Source organism: Acinonyx jubatus, chromosome B2 (genome assembly GCF_027475565.1).
Source record: "Acinonyx jubatus isolate Ajub_Pintada_27869175 chromosome B2, VMU_Ajub_asm_v1.0, whole genome shotgun sequence".
Classification (NCBI taxonomy): domain Eukaryota; kingdom Metazoa; phylum Chordata; class Mammalia; order Carnivora; family Felidae; genus Acinonyx; species Acinonyx jubatus.
The window spans coordinates 28,027,442-28,044,487 of record NC_069385.1 but is presented as its reverse complement, the minus strand read 5'-3'; positions in this window follow the sequence as shown (position 1 = coordinate 28,044,487).

The following is a 17,046-nucleotide window of genomic DNA, read 5'->3' as shown; positions in this document are numbered from 1 at the left end:
AGAAATTCTTTGGATTGGCACCCCATTCCTCTGTTTTCAGACACTAGAACATGCAATATTTCTTGTCTCCCTTGCCTCTAAATTGAGGCCTCTAATCCTTGCACTGCATGATCCTTTATTAAAAATTAGAGAATGACTTTGTTATCTTTTATTTGATAGAAAGACCTATATAGGGAGAACTTTTTTTTAAATTAGCTACTGTTATCAAGAAAGAGAGGCTATAAATGCTCTTATTCAAACTTCCTTAACCATTTCATTTCAGAAGATATGAGATGTAGAGTTTGGAAAGATGTCCAACATAAGTTTTCTGTTGGCTACTAAAAAAGGCTTTATTGACTTATTCTAGGATATGGGTTATGTTTCCGGTCATGATTAAAAAAAAAAAAAAAAAAAAAAAGATGGGACACCTGGTGGCTCTGTCGGTTGAGCATCCAACTTCGACTCAGGTCATGATCTCACCATTCTGAGTTCGAGCCCCGCACCAGGCTCTGTGCTGACAGCTCAGGGCCCGGAGCCTGCTTCAGATTCTGTGTCTCCCTCTCTGTCTCTGCCCCACCCCCGCTCATGCTCTGTCTCTCACAAAAATAAATAAACATTAGGAAAAAAATTTTTTTAAAAATGTTCACTACCCCAACCTTTTTCTTGGTAATCCTTGTGAAAATTGACTGCCTTTAGAAGAGGCTGATCAGAATGTGGGACACAAACTAGATACTAACAGTGATGCTAAGTGGCAATGAAAGAGCTCCACATGTCCCTGGAGATGAGAGAGTGGGACTGTCGTAAAGTCTTAAAGTCTTAAAAAGCCTGGTATGCACGGTCAAATATTTGAGGGAACACATCACAGAACTATGTCGATTTCTTGGAAGTTCTTTTGACATGTGGACTTTCTTGAGTGGCTGTGATAATTGCTATCACTATGTGTTGGCTAAAATTTACCAGCTCGGTGTTGGGAATGTATATTGCGAGGAAGCTATGCCAGAACCCACTGTGCTTTGGTTTAAGGTCCAAACAGTCACCATATTCAAGCTATGATTCAGATAAGAGCTCTGCCTTTTTCTTGTTATACGTGTCTAAGGAAATCATAAAGCTTTAAGCGTGAGCACAGCTATTTAATTTCTATGATCGAAAAACATAATTAGAAGAAAAATCAAAGAAATATGAATAATTAAATAAAATTAACATTTCTTCCCTGTTTCATAAATACTGGTTTTTCATTCATTCTTCATGGAAAAAAAACTTTTGAAATTTCTTTCTAAATCCAAAGACTTTATGCCCCCAACTCTCACATGTTATGCAATTTCAGGCTTTGAGAATTCTACCCAATCCTTGAGGCAAAATCCCTAACATTTTTCTTACAACGTTCTGACTGCTGAAGATTAAAATTCTTGCCTATTTTTTCAGCCCTCCCTCAAAGCTGACTTCTAAGGTAATTCTCAGAGGTTCTCATTCCCTCTTATGGAAACTTCTGTTTCTCTTTGTTCCATAGGGAAGTAAAAGAGAGATTGTATCTGCCTATGAAAAGCTTTAAAGTTGCCTGGATAAAATCTTATTGATAATGTCTAACTAATCAGGAAATACTTTCTCTTTTCTCTTAACTTCAGCCTCTGCTTTATTATTTTCCTAATGTACATTGAATAGTCTCTCCAGCCACATCTCTCAGAGGTTAAATTTGAAAACATAGTTAAATTTAAGCACTACTTTTTATAAACAGCAATATTTAAAAACATATATGAGGGATATCACCATATTGGCCCATTTTATCACATAAAGGCAGATGCAGTATTCCACATTTTGCTTGAGTATTTATTATCTTTCTCCCTTCCAGTTTTGTCTGTTTTTGTTAACTTCCATATTCTCACCACGTAGAGTAGTACCTGATACCTAACACACAATACAAAATAATTGAGTGAGTGAATTAGTATCTTTTCCTTCCTTTGTACCTTCTAAAGATATTAATGGTCATACCATATTGTATTACGTTTAAAAGATGGGTTTTAATGAAAGGTAAGATGTTCCAAATAAGAGACCTATATACTTTAACTATTGCTAACAAAAAGATACAATTATGTGATAGATGCATCTTATGTTCTGAGAATTCCACACAGGAAAACTTAAGAAGGTATATTTATTTTATATGTCATACAAATATAATGTTTAGTCACAAAAAATAAATTTGCACAAGAGTTAGAAATTCTGGGCTCTAGGACCAGCTCTCTCCTTAATTATGTCTCGTACCGTGAGCAAATTTACTTTTACTTTTCTGGACTTAGACCCATTAACAGTGCCCGCCAGACTATTAAATATCTCCATTATCTTCACTTTGTCATGTTCTTATTGAACCCTGGTGAATGCATCTATGTGTCTCCCCATGTACCACATTATATCGAAGAGATCTACTTATGCATGTTCTTCCCACAAGATTTAAGAAACTTGGACTCCACCCTATAAAAATAATAGCTACTACTTTTTAGTACTTAAGTGTCCTATCCTACTAATTGAATATTTTTTTAATATTTATTTATTTTTGAGAGAGAGCATGAGTGGGGCAGAGGCAGAGAGAGGGGGGACAGAGGATCTGAAGAAGGTTCCTCGCCGACAGCAGTGAGCCCGATGTGGAGCTCAAATCCATGAACCGTGTGATCATGACCTGAGCTGAGGTTGGATGCTCAACCCATTGAGCCACCCAGGTGCCTCTGCCTAATTGAATATTTTTAAGAGAGCCATTAAATAGGTATATCTAACTCCATTTTATAGAAGAAAAATGTTTAAAACTTTGAGAACTTAATCAACATGCCCTAGATCTGTAAACATCTGGGATTCCAACCTCTACTTTGACACCAAAGTCTCTGTTCTTCCTCACCTTACACTAGACCCTACTGCCTCTGTAAAAGACGCTGAATACCTACCAAGTGCCAAATACTAATATATTGAGTGTAATCCTGAAAACAACCTTGCACAGTAGATAATGATTATCCTCAGCCTACATCATATAGATCAGATAACTGATGCTTAGAGTTGAGAAGTAGTCTCCTCCTCAACCATGCAACTAGTAAATTCTGAGTAGTCTAATACTTCTTTCTGCAAATTATCATATTTGATATTTATATTTTTCTTCATCCTCTACCCACTCATGTTCCGTTTGCTTTTAGCCAGCACTTTAGCTTGTTGGAATTCTTTGTATGGTTGAATGATTTTATTTGGTTGAGGTTTTTGTTTTTTTTTTGTTTTGTTTTTTTTTTTTTACCATTGTTCCTAAAGGGTCTAAGCCCTTAGTGGTCCTACCTCTATTGAGCTATTCTGGTCTTCCACAAAATTTGTCACTGAATAGGAAAATCCTGACAGTTGTTCCGTGCCCCCAAATAATTTGCTGGGGCTGAGTTGAGTTGATGTGCTCCAGGAAGGAGATGACATTTGTAAAAATACCTTGACTTAGAGTCATCCCGTATATGATCACATTTATGGTAATTAACAGTCATTCTCTATGACCCATGTATCTCTGTTACAAGCCAGGCAAGTGAATCAAGTGGGAATATCACACGAAGCACATTCCAACCCCAACATTTTCCAAGTGTTTCATGGTGGGTGATCTCTGTAATTTCCTTAGGGGCATGTTATTGTTTTCAGTTGCTATTTTGGAAGGAAGAGGCAGAGGGGTTCCCACTTAGTTTAGTCTTTTCTACCATAATATACCTTATTCCATGGTCAGAGCATTTGATTACAACTCTTTCAACTATGTACTCATGAACTGAAGAAGCAGTCACAGTTTCACAGACAAATTCAGGCCAAGACTTCATTTTCATCTCCCTCTTTGCCCTCTTCCATAGATGGTCCAGAGAAGGATTCTGGTTCCACAGTGATTGGGATCTGCTCAGATCCAGTCTAATAATGGGCTCCATTTTCACACTGAAGGAACTCTGTCCCTATAACTGGCTCAGATCTGGGACCCGGATGTGAGACCATGATTCTTAATTGTAGCAGCTCAAGTTAGGTTCACTAGTCCCAAAGTTTGTTTTTGTTTTTTTTTTAAACACATAAATATAAATGTAGAGTTACATATATCCTGCAGATGATATCTTGCTGATTACGTATAGGTCAGTTTTTGAAATTTATTTAAATAGTATTGTGCTAGTGATCTTTATTCCTTACATTTAAAACTCAATATTCCATTTCCCTTCTCACTGTAGCATGACATTCATAACAGAAGCATCCCAGATTTTACTCATCTGTTCCCTCAGTATTGGGCATCCGTGATGCTTTTAATTTTCTGCTCTGCAGAGCTGCTCCTGTGTGCAGGCCCCATGTCTGTGGACCTGTGTGGGGGCTCCTCTAGGGCTACGGCCAGGAGTAGGATTGCCTGTTCAGGGGCCTGCTGAGTACTGCCGTGTGCTCTCCTGGACGGCTATAACACTGCATTTCCACCTGTGAGGCACAATCATTCCCGTTTTCCTCTGTTTTTACTAAAACTTAACATTTTCTGATTACCTGAAAGCTTGATCTTCTTTAGTTTACATGTCTGCAAGGAATAGTAGGGTTGGGCATCTATATACTTGTTAGCCTCGTATGTCCCCTTCTGTAAATTACATCATATCCTTTGCTCTTATTTTGTTTCTTGTCTTTTGCTGATCTGCACAGATTTCTTCTCTGTCCTAGACATAGCTCCCTTTTAGACTTTAGACATCACAAATGTTTTCTCCTTTTCTCTCACCAATGACTTTATCTTGCCTGTGGTACTCTTTGTTGGAAAAAAAAATCCTTAATTTTGACATAAGTTTATCAATTTTTTATTTTACCTCATGACTTATAGTATGTGGGTCTCCTTTGAAATGTTTCTTCTGAATTTATTGTTATTTTAGGGCGCCTGGGTGGCTCAGTTGGTTAAACATCTGGCTCCTGACTTTGGCTCAGGTCTTGATCTCATGGTACGTGGGTTTGAGTCTCACATTGGGCTTTAGTGTTGGCAGTGCAGATCCTGCTTGGGATTCTCTCTATCCCTCTCTCTCTGCCCTTCCCCTGCCTGTGTGTTCTCTCTCTCTCTCTCAAAATAAATAAATAAATTTTAAAAAATAAAATATTTCTTCTGACTTTGAGTCTGCAAAAATATTCTCATATATATATATATATATTTTTTTAAGTTTTATTTATTTTGAGAGAGGGAGAAAGAGAGTGAACAGGGTAGGGACAGAGAGGGAAGAAGAGAGAGAATCCCAAGCAGGCTCCGCACCATCAGCAGGGAGCCCAACATGGAGCTCCCTCGATCCCACAAAACGTGAGATCACGATCTGAGCCAAATTAAAAGTTGGACACTCAACTGACTGAGCCACCTTGGAGTCCCTTTCCTATCTTTTTTCTGTTCCCTTTATAGTTTCCCTTCATATTCAATTCTTTATAACATCTAGAGCTAACCTTAGGTATGATGTACAATAGGAATCTTTTTTTCTTCTTATAAAAAGCCAATTTTACCAAAATGATCTACTAAACAATCCGTGATTTCCCTTATGATTATATTTAAATATATACGAAGGTCTGTTCCTGAACTTTGTTCTGTTGCTGTACTATTTTTAAAATGTCATTACCATGGCTCTGTAATATGCTCATTATCTCTCAGGGAGAAGCCCCTTACTTTGCTCTACTTTTTCAAAACTATTTCAAGATATGCACCATCTTTTATTCTTTTATATATGTCTTGAAACCATTTTTTTGTGTTCTTCAAAAATATCCAGCTGGACCTTTGCTTGGAGTTGCATGAGATCAATTTGAGGAGAAATGACATCTCGATAATGTTAAATTGTCTTGTCTGTGATCTCCTTTATAGAATTCTATTTTTGTTCCAAATAAAACTTCCTTTGCTATTTTTATTGCTCTGTTATTTTCAATTATATTTATCTTGGGTAATTGCTCATGTTGAGGGATGTAAATTGACCTCATTGCTGGCAAGCTTACTAAACCTTGTTCTTCCCTAGAATCCATTTGCTGATTATCTTTTAAAATTTTTTTTTGAGAGAGAAAGAGTGTGCACGTATGAGCACAAGGGGGGCAGGGGCAAAGGTAGAGGGAGAGAGAGAGAATCTTAAGCAGGCTCCTTGCCCAGCTCGATCTCACAAACCATGATCATGACCTGAGCCAAAATCGAGAGTCCGACACTTAACCAACTGAGCCACCCAGGCGCCCCCATTTATTGACTCTGTAGGTTTTTGAATATTTTTATGATATCACTTGCAAGTAATGACAGTTTCACCATCCTCCTTCTAGTCCTTAAACTTGTGTTCCTTATCTTGGGATGTTTGCCGAGGCCTTTGATACTAGGTCCAATAGAAGCTGTGATAGAGGATGTTGCTTCTGACCTCAACATGAAAGCACCCAAAGTTTCTCCACTAAGTAGGATATATGTTAAAGGTTTTTGCTAGATAATCTTTTTTTTTTTCACTTAAGGAAATTCTCTATCTTCTCAGTTTTCTGAGATTTCTTAAAAAATAGTAAGTAGGTACGGAATGTTTAAAATTCATCTGTTTCACCTCTGCCGCCTAACCTTCCCTCACACTCATCCAGCGTATCTTATCCATCCATTCCACCAGTAACGGATACCTGTGCTCACTCTAGCTCCATGACTCCAGAAACGGTTCTCCGTGGTTCAGCCTTGTGCAGCCTTAGCTATTCCCTCTGAGGGAAGATAGAGATAAGATATGGCAAGAGCAAACTGGAAGATGTAGATTATTTACATAATCTACATGTTCTAATTTGTGGATGATGGGTTCATGGGCATTCATTATATTTTTAAAAATGTATATATGAAGACATATACATGTTTTTAAAAATTGAAGGGGGTCATGTATAAAGTGATGACAATCTATCGTGATTAATCCACTTAAATATAGCTGAGGTCTTAAAAGAAAACAACAAAGACTGCCCCTTCCCTGGACAAATAAATCTCTAACAATCCTTGACTAAAATGTTAGGTAAAACCAATGTGGTGAGACATAGTAGGATGTAAGGAGTAGAACCCGAAGAAGGTTAAGAATGCCTTGTTCAAGGGAAACAAATAGATCTTGACAAAATAGTTGAATGCCGAAAAATAAACAGAAACACAAATATGCACCTTAGAATATAAGGGGTGCTCCCTGGATAGACAAAAAATGTACACATTTCAGAACCAGGAAGTTTGAATTACCAAGGAAAAAGCATAAAAGGGGAAAAAAAGGAAATAAAAAGTCTGGCCAATAGGAAGCGTGAAATACAACACAGAATTGTACAATATACAATAATACAATAATTACAATACACTTAAAAGAGTCAAACTGATGGGTCCAAACTGACACATTTTCTGGTAAGAAGGACACAGAAAGGTTGAAAGGAGTCAATGGGAAGAGATACACCAGGAAAACATGAACTTAAAGGAAGCTGAGGTAACCATCTTGGGTTAAGGCAGAATTTAAGACAACAAACATCCTGAGGGCCAGAGACATTAATATGGGAAAAAGAAACCTTAGATCAAGAAGATGTGACAGTCATACATGCACCAATCAATATATAAGGGATATATAAGGGATATATAAGGGATATATATATATATATATATATATATATATATATATATATGGGATATATTGGGAGAAGTGCTTAGAGCTTACCGTCTTATTATTTGCCCAGGAAGCTAACATATTGCCCTTAGCTGGTTGGCGTACCTGGGGGAAGGGACAAAGGCTCAGCCCTTAGCTTTTGCCCTTCTAAGTGCGTTATTTTTATTTTTATTTTTTTAAACGTTTATTTATTTTTGAGAGAGTGCAAGTGGGGGGGGGGGGGCAGAGAGAGAGGGAGACACAGAATCCGAAGCAGGCTCCAGGTTCTGAGCTGTTTGCACAGAGCCAGACATGGGGCTTGAGCCAATGGTCTGCCAGATCATGACCTGAGCTGAAGTTGAACCTCAAACTGACCGAGCCCCCCAGGAACCCCTCCCCTTCCAAGCACATTTAAAGAGTGAGCGTCCACACACTCACTTTCCTCAGCCTGGGGAGTTCTTGTGTGAGGTCTCATTTATTGTGTCCCCAACTCCCATTACCCCGTATTTCGGGGGACTTCCCTGAGCCTCAGACCAGCACTGCCTTTTTCCCAGAGCTGCCTCCTCTGGGCTGTCATCTCCTTTCCTCCAAGAATGTTGGGGCAGGGCTGAAAGATAAATGATCTGGAGGCAGCTGGTCTGCCTGTGCCTGCTGCCATTTATCTCACACCGGCTGCCCTGATGTGACGCCACAGCTCCTGACAATTGCTGTGGACGCTGACTAGTAATGATCCAGCCAAGGGTCGAGGGGCAGAGAACAGGGGCCACAGGGAAGGTCTCAGCAGCCTGTCTCCTGCTCTGTGGCCCTTGGTCTCTTCTGCTCCAAAGCTAGGATCCTTCCTCTTCTGTATTGCCTGAGATTTTCCCAAGTCTTTTCTGTTCTCATCTCATCTCCCTTTTCACTAGGGCCCTTCTGGGCTCGGTCTGGAGTGGAGTGATGGCATTCAACATTAGTTCATCATCTTCTGAGGAACTAGAATTCCTGAGACATTAATTCCTTACAGATAGTACATAACTGCTTAAGATATGTTTGCAGCAATATTGACCTGCACTGTTTCACCTAACTCCCAAGTTCATTATGAGGACCAAGTATGTTTCAAAAATATGTAAATAATGGGGGCGCCTGGGTGGCTCAGTGGGTTAAGTGTCCAACTTTGGCTCAGGTCATGATCTCACGGTTCATGGGTTCCAGCCTCCGTCGAGTTCTGTGCTGACCGCTTACTCAGAGCCTAGAGCCTGCTTCAAATTCTGTGTCTCCTTCTCTCTCTGCCCCTCCTCCGCTCATGCTCTGTCTTATTCTGTCTCTCAAAAATAAATGTATGTAAATATATATATATATTTACATACATACATATAATGTGTGTATTATATATTATATATACACATTATACATTATATATATTGTATATAATACACTGTACTTAAATTAGTATGATTTAGCACATAATAACTACTTTGTAAATAACCCCTAAATATTAATTTAGATGAGTAATATGAATAAGTTGCATGCCACTATTACAGAACTATTTCCTAACACCATAGCTGTTGTGCTTTGTTTAGAGAAAAGAAACCTCGTATCAAATTCAGGTGAATTTTGACCAAATCCTTTAGCACACTTGGTTGTAGTTTGGGATTTGTTATTTTAAAAACATTTTAACTTCTGGGGCACCTGGGTGGCTCAGTCGGTTGGTCATCTGACTTCAGCTCAGGTCATGATCTCACAATTTGTGGGTTTGAGCCCTGCGTCGGGCTCTGTGCTGACAGCTGGGAGCCTGGAGCCAGCTTCGGATTCTCTACCTCCCTCTCTCTCTGCCCCTCCCCCCGCTTGTGCTCTGTCTCTCTCCGTGTCTCAAAAATAAATAAAAATGTTTTTAAAAAAAGACATTTTAACTTCTCAGTTTGGACCAAAATACGCGGATTGTTTTTGAATGAGCTTTGTAATATTGAATGCAGAAGTTTTGATCATGAGGCAAAAACTCGCTCACCCTGTTTTAAAGAAAATTCACATGACCTTCTTGGTTATATTCTAGGGAGAAAAAGAAGAAGTGCCCTCTGGGGGTGAATTTTCTTTACCCTTGTTTTCCACCTCCTTGACAGAGTGGACCAAGTCTTCATTTATGTGGCACACAAACCATACTCCATAACTTCCAAATAAGGAGTAAGATTTGCCCTGTACACATCTGCTACCTTAAATCTGTGGGTCTATTCTCAGTTAACAACAGAGAATGTCTGTATCCTATGATTTCACCAGAAAACTCAGTTTTGAGTTGAGCTAGTTAACTCATGCAAAAAAAAAAAATGTCATTCGGGTACCTGATACGTGAAAACATACCAGTTTAAGGAAAATATTGACCATTTATCCCTTGTAAGGTTTCAGTTCTAGCCTTTTATCCAGTTAGATCACTATAAATTAAATATCCGGTCTGAATTAATGTAATTCTGTGTAAAGTTGCCTTTACTAATATAACTTAATATTGCTGTCTTTGGCATTCTTGACTCTTGATATGAGAAATGGTCCTGGGGAGTTCAGATTTCTGCACCCTTTTAGAAGTCTCTGTTGCAAGAGATTAATAATCTAGCAAGAGCTACCATTCAAAGAGCACACTGCATGTTCTAGGTGCATGCTTTACTGGATTTAATTCTCACTATAAACTTGCTAAGTGGATATTATAATTCTCCCTGTGTAGTTGAGGAAACAAGGCCAATTTAAGCAATTTGCCCACAGCTATTAAGTGCTTGACACAAGATTCAAACCCAGGCCTGTTTGATCTTGAAGTCTATGTCCTTAATCTTTGTTTTGCAATGTTATTACGCTTCTTAGTCTCCCTAAGGCAAAGGTTCCAGGAATCAGCTATTCTTGTAAATTGGCTAGAGGTGATCTGCAGAAGGGATGAACAACACTCTAGAGCCAGGAGTTTACATGAGGTGACAAGGTACAACTGGGATGCTCTGTGACACATGTAAGCTTGCCTGGTAATTCCAAGAATCCTTTTGCCAGGAAGCCAGAAAAAGACTGGCTGGGGACTCAACTATTCCTGACTGGGAAGTTCAAGGGAAACTTGATTTTGTGTCCCATGTTTGGGACATTTAGGTGACGTGCATGTGCAACAGTTAACCTTTGATTTCAGAGCTCTCAATGAACCACAGGTCAAGAACTCCCAGTGTAAGCCTTGTTATTTCCCAGTTTTTATGACTTTAAGGAAATCTTGAATCAAATGAAACACTCAAAGGGGTGCCTGGGTGGCACAGTCGGTTAAGCGTCCCACTTCATCTCAGGTCATGATCTCACAGTTCATGGGTTCGAGGCCTGCGTCGGGCTCTGTGCTGACAGCTCAGAGCCTGGAGCCTGCTTCAGATTCTGTGTCTCCCTCTCTCTTTGCACCTCCCTTGCTTGTCTCTGACTCTCTCTAAAAACTAAATAAGCATTAAAAAAAAAGAAAGAAGAAAGAAAGAAAGAAAGAAAGAAAGAAAGAAAGAAAGAAAGAAAAAGAAAGATACATTAAATTCTGACATGCCCTCAAATAATCTTATGTGCTTCCCACTCTTTAAGTTGGTAGGTAAGTTTCAGACTGTCTCCTGTAGTACTTGGAGTTCTCCACACCCTTGCAAAGGGTGCCTGATGCTAGGAGAGAAAATGGAAGGAATGAAACTGTGGCTGCACATCCTCACAACTCAACTGGGGCAGCTCTGGAGACACAGACACAAGGTACATGAGCTCAACTCCATTGTCCAGTGATTTGATTTTTCTAACAAAATAAAGTTTTTATCAGTATGCTCATCGGTGAAAAAGGTACTAATAATCCTACCCTGTGGGTTGCCAGTAATGATTGAATGACTTAAATGTGCACAGCACTTATAACACTCCCTGAAAAAGAATAAGCATTCAGTAATGGTTGGCTATTACTATTGCTTAATCATGCTTTTGTGCATAATTTTATAATAATCAGAGAGCTAAAACTAAAAAAAAAATCACCATCTCTGTGATGGCTGAACTTTTTCATGTTTAAACTTTTTCTGTGTATTTAATTTTTATTTATATTATATGTCATTTTCATAGTAAATGGCATCTAATTTTTTCCCTATCTGCTGCTTTTGAGCCAATACATTGCCCTCCCTGAAAATGACAAGAGTTACCCCTGACTCTTCCCAGTAAGAAACTTGGAAATTGCCTTTATTTCTTGGGTAGATGATCTGATAACTGAGATAGTGACAACTTAAAATATTTTGCTGTCTTCTCTGCAAATGAGGAAAAATAGCAGTCAAGGAGCTAGCTAACAGCAAAGGGAAAATAATGCCTATTACTAGTCATTTCAACGTTTCTTACTTTCCTTGCTCTTCATTTCTACTTTTAAGACATCTTTAAAATAATCCTTGGTTGGGAAAAAAAACAACAACATTATTTTTGTTGTATTTTCCCCTATTTTCAAGTTCTAAAATATATCATGTACACAAATTGGTATAAATATTGATTTAAAAGGAGGATGAAATAAGCTTTATTGAATGGATATCTTCAATTTGCCCTTCACCTTGACCTTGCTTCACTCTGTCCCACATGCTCTGTGCTCTAGCTGACTTGCATGACCTCCACCTGTAGTCTCTATTGCCTTCCAAGTTCCAGTTGGTTTTGGCCAATGGACATTGCATTAACTTATTTTTCTACACACTGCTTCTACCTTCTAAGTAGTCCCTTTAGTAACTTCCCCTCAAATTAACTTGAGTGTGTCATCTGTTTCCTTTAAGGCCAACCAGCTCTTGTGTTCACCATTTCCTTGCCTTTTAAAGATGCAGTTTTGCCATGTATATAGGCTAAAATATATTGTTTAGGGGTGCCTGGATGGCTCAGTGGTTAAGCTTCCAACTCTTGGTTTTGGCTCAGGTCATGATCTCATGCTTTGTGGGTTTGTGGGTCTGAGCCCCACATCCACTGACGGTGCAAAGCCTGCTTGGGATTCTCTCTCCCTCTTTCTCTGCCCCTCCTCCACTTGTGCTGTCTCCATCTCTCTCAAAATAAATAAATAAACTTAAAAAAATATATATATATATATCGTTTAGTTTTGCCTTTTTAACTTATGTAAATGTATTGATTTAAGGTCTCCCTCTACCATGTTCCATTTTTGCTCTTTGCTAATTTGGAAATCATAAATTTGTTAAAGAACAAAATTCAACAGAGTAAATTTAAAGGTCTAATTGGCTTGATTCAAAAATTTATGGATCAGGCAGCATACTTGTCTAGGAACTAGAAAGGAATTCCAAGGAGCGGTGCAAATTGGAAGGACTTGATAGGCAAAAGTGGGGTGAAACAAGAAAGTTATTAGCGAAAGAGAAAAGCAAAGATTATTTCAGGCAAGGTCACTTTCCTGGGGGAAAAGCAGGGGATCTTATCATGCAGGTTATCTTATTAGTGCTCATAGGAAATTCGAGGTTCATTGGTTTAATATTCCACATTTGAAAGAGGCTGAAAGTACAATTAGGTTAGGCATTACGTCTTGGTGGGACTTAACATAAGTGACTCCAGTTAGGGCCATTTTCTTTTTTATACATCCTATTTTTATGTGTTTAGTAGCTATTCTATAAATTTTAACATTCATATTTAATTTCACAAAGTTAGTTAACTTAGTTAACTAGTCAATTAGTTGACTAGTCAACTTAGACCTTTACCTTCCTTTTAAACACCAGTATCTTAGAATGCTTGGCCCCTGATTACTGTTTTCCCAATTTCAATGCTATTTTTATCCAGTATTTTCGTTCTGTTTTATTTTTATGCTTGCAGAAAGTATACATTGTTGATTTTATTATTTTATGTAATAAATAAGTCTCTAGATTTAGCCATATGTTATTTTCCTCACTCACCATTCCATCTTGCATCTGAGATCTTTCCTCTGGAATTGTTAGAGTAAGCAGCTAGTTAGTTTCTAACAGAATACCTGGAGGCCAAGGACAAGGAAGTCATGGCCAGCTATTGGGAAAGTCAGAAACCCGTCCTGGCAGCATTCCACATGAAGCCAAGTTGAATCAGACAAGCCCAAGATGGTAGGTGCCATGACAGGAAATCCCTGATCAAATGAAAAAGAAAAGGCACAAAACCCTGCTTCCAAGAAATCCCTACCCCAAGTACTGAACATTCCACCCCCTAGTTACCTACTGTCAATAAAAGATAGCAACCCATGCCCCAGAATGCACAGCTTTCTCTCTTGAACTCACCAGCTCTTACATCTCAAGAGTATACTTTCACTTTCACTTTAATCTCTCACTTGTTTTTCTTTTTTTAAAGTTTATTTATTATTTATTTTGAGAGAGTGAGAGAACAAGCAGGGGAGGGCAGAGAGACAGGGAGACAGAATCCCAAGCAGGTTCCTCACTTTCAGTGCAGAGCCCCATGCAGGCCTTGAACTCATGAACCATGAGATCATGACCTGAGCCGAAGTTGGACACTTAACTGACTGAGCCACCCAGGCACCCCTGAAATCTCTCACTTGTATACTGTGTCATGTTTTTCTCAAGTAAAGACCAATAACCTTTGGCAACGTGTTTGGAACCAGCTAGGTTGATGCCTCAGGTCCTAAGGTCTTTCCATTTCACCCAGAAACAGGGTCATTTTCCTTCTGAAAGAACATACTTCAGAAATTCTTTTTTTTTTTTTAATATTTATTTATTTTTGAGAGAGAAAGGGCATGAGCAGTGAGGGGCAGAGAGAGAGAGGGAGACTCCAAGTAGGCTCCACACTGCCAGCACTGAGCCCATTGTGGGGCTTAAACTCATGAACCGTGAGATCATGACCTGAGCTGAAATCAAGAGTCAGACACTCAACTGACTGAACCATCCAGGTGCCCCCATACTTCAGAAATTCTTTAGTGAAGTTCTATTATTAATAAAGTCCATCTTTGCTTGTCTGTGTAATTTTTTAACCCTTGTTCTTGAAAGATAGTTTAACTGGGTATAAAATTTTTTTAGTATTATTAACATATAGGTAAATACCTTTTCGTTCACTACTTTTGGATATTTTTGGTGTTCTTTTGTTTCAATATTTTTTTTAGTTTTTTTTTTAAGTTTTTATTTATTTATTTGGGAGAGAGAGATGGAGAGAGAGAGAAAGAGAGTGGAGAAGTTGCAGAGAGAGAGGGAGAGAGAGAGAATCTAAAGCAGGCTCTGCACCGTCAGTGTAGAGCTGGACACTGGGCCAGAACCCATGAACTGTGAGATCATGAACTGAGCTGAAGTTGGAAGCTTAACTGACTAAACCACCCAGGCACCCCTCAATACATTTTCTACAGATATAGATTTCTTTTTATTTATCCTGCTGAAAGTTCCTTAAACTCACTCAATCTAAGAATTGTTCTTCTCTATCAGTTCCAAGGATTTCTTAGCCAATATCTCTTCTTTTTTTCTCTCAACTATTGACTCATTCTGCAAAACTGATTCAATGTACTTTATATTTTCTCATCTATGACCTGAAACTTTCAACCTCTCTCTCGTAATTTCCATTCCATCGTTTTCTGGCTGTGTTCAGGTAGTCTTTTTTTAGCTGTGTCTAATCCACTGTTCAGTCCATCCATTGAGTTTCTAACTTCAAATATTACCTTTAAAATTTTACATTTTCTATTTGGTTATTTTCAAATTTGCTTGGTCATTTTTTATAACTTTGTATTTCTTCATCTTATTTTTAATTCCTTCTATTACTTCCTTATAACATAGTGAGCATACTTATTTGCTCTCCTGTATTCAATAATGTCATTATTAACAGACATTTTGTGTCCTATTCCTGCTGACTCTTGCATACAGTAGCTTGGTTTCTTGATGGCCTGGGGTCATTGATGTGGGAAACAAAGGCAAACAAAATATTAAATTTCCTTACTGCCTACAGTGCATTGACAAGTTTTTGAAACAGGCAGAGTGACATTACTGTAGGAACTCAGCTGCCTCAATGTTGACATTTTGCTAAGGGCAAAAGTCAATCTTAGCCCTACATTCCAGGATCCTGTAAGTCTACTTTAATGTGCAAAAATTCCTTTTGAAACTTCTTTTATCTCTATCCCCCAAATAGGTTAGCAGTCATCCTCCAAGCATATGGCCCACTGATATACATCTGAAGCTGTCTCATGACTAAGGTTTTAATAGACAATAATAAATGACGTTTTCCTAATAGCAGCTAGCTCCTTCAAAGTCCTGGAAAGCTTGTTTCCAAAATTCCTTAGAGACTTACACTATCCCGTCCCCCTTCCTGACTTTAAGGTATATAATCAGTCACCCACCACAACCCCAGTGCAACTCTTTCTTCTCACTGGTCCTGTCTTTGTGCTTAAATAAAACCACCTTTTTGCACCCAAGGTTGCTCAAGAACCTTTCTTGGCTGTTGGCTCTGAACCCCAACATTTCTGCATCAGTCAGGACTGTTGAATCATGCCCACTGGAAAGTTTTTTGTGGAAATTCCTTGATGTCTTGATTTAAAGTGCAGTCTCTGAGAGCATATTCATCCTTAGCTCTGCCAAGAACCTTAGTATTCTACCAACCTAGAGATTTTTAACTAAATTTTCAGCTTGGGTTACTGGAATTTTATTGTAACCAGTAACTTCGGTTACTGGTTATTTGAATTTTAATTCTCAAACTCATGTAAGTATCAGTTAGGGTAGGAATTTTCCAAAGAGATTTTTCCCTTTTTATTTTCCCTTCCCTTCTCTTCCTCTTTCCTATCTCATTTCTTCTTTTCTCCTTACATCCTCTTTCTTTTCCTATATCTTTAAGCTTTCTATCCCTCCCTCCCTCCCTTCCTTCCTTCCATCTTTCCTTCCTTCCTTCCTTCCTTCTTCCTTCCTCCTTCCTTCCTTCTCTTTCCTGCTCCACAGCTACAATTGGCAATTAGCCCTAGCACCTAGCTCTGCAAATGGTTTTTCCCCCCAGTTAGCCTCCCTTTATGCTTTATTCTGGGGGCTTCAATCTGATTAATTTGAACCCCAGACTATATGCCCTGGGCCACCAGGATTAGCAATATACTCTCAGCATAAATACCTCCTTAACTCCATTGTTTGGGGGTTGTAAGGACTGTGTTACCATCCCACAAGTCCAACTGATGTGGGAAACAAAGGTGGAAGGGAATGGCAGATAAAATTAAATTTCCTTATAACCTTCAGCCCATTGATAAATACTGGAGGCAGGTAGAGTATAACATTTCTCCAGCAACCCCTACTATTTTGATGTTAACGTTTTGCTAGAGGGAACAACAACCTTAGTTTGACAATAGCAAGACCTCCAGGACCCTGTGAGTCTTCTTCAGCATGTGAAAATACCTTTGGAAATTTCCTCTAGCCTTTACCCGCCACCCTCCCCCACCCCAAATCCCAAGTATATAATCAGTCTCTCCTCAAGGTCCGAGGTAGCTCTTTCTGCCCAAGGCTCCTGTCCCTATGTTTTAATAAAATCACCTTTTTGCACCAAAGATGTCTCAAGAATTCTTTCTTGGCCATCAGCTCTGGACCTCCAACACTCCAAAACCCCATCA